Below are 1,066 nucleotides of genomic sequence, written 5' to 3' on the forward strand. Positions count from 1 at the left end.
TGCAATCACCACACAGACCATATGACTTGCAGCATCATAGCCAAATAGCTTGTAATAGATCAGGAGCTTTGAAATGTAGCGGTTATCCACATCCAGGTCACTAACCCCAGCCCACGGAACTGAATGATTCACCCTGTGCAGCGCTCTGCAACACATTACCCACTGCCTTGCTGATTGAGTTGATATTGAATGCCAACTAGCATGTAACACAAGGGTTCAGTTACAAGGCAGCGTGCTCAAAACTGCTCCCATACAGCTCTGTGTGATTGTAGCAGCCAGTACTAGCTGGCAATGGCTCATGACATGATTACTATCCTAATCTGATCTGAATTTAGGAGCCAGAGGGATACCTAACTTTATATTGGACTAGCATAGTCAAGCACATTGGAGGGAGGGATTGATTGGTGCATGAGCAGTAGAAAACCAGTAATAGTTAAATAGAGGGAACATGAGATGGTCAATGGGGGAGTAAGCAATACCAAGGAAGATATTACTGTCTGGTCTGATCAAGATCAGCTGTTCTTTTCTGTTTTAACCAGCTATCATAAGCTTATATTACATTTCTCATAGTTGACATTCTTGTTACATTTCCTGTGTTTCACAAATGCAAAAGAATTTGTATTACACAATCCAGCGAAACCAGCCACAGCGAAAAGTCATGTAGTCCACGTAGAAATTATGTGAGAGAAAATTTCACACTATATAAGCACTGAGGGCAACAAACACATTAGGTTGGTTCTTTCCTTCAGGGGGAAACAGTCACTAATTGGGATTTTCATGGGGGGCCCCCCTGTAATTGGCATGGAGACGGGGGTTTCCTGTCCAATAAAAAGTGAGGGGCGTGGTCTTGAAACTGGAGGGCAAATAAGAGGCCTTTCAGCTTGAGAGAAGTAGCAGGCTGTAAAGGAAGGCAAGCAATGGAGAGGGCACTTTACTGTGAAACTTCTTTCCATCTTTAATTACAAATCAGATTCACGAGACACACCATTGCTCTTGTGAGATGGGGGTGGGTGGTGGGAGGAGTTTGATGGAAGGTTTAATAAGGACATGGCGAGTCCACACTGAG

This window comes from Scyliorhinus torazame, chromosome 12 (genome assembly GCF_047496885.1).
Source record: "Scyliorhinus torazame isolate Kashiwa2021f chromosome 12, sScyTor2.1, whole genome shotgun sequence".
Classification (NCBI taxonomy): domain Eukaryota; kingdom Metazoa; phylum Chordata; class Chondrichthyes; order Carcharhiniformes; family Scyliorhinidae; genus Scyliorhinus; species Scyliorhinus torazame.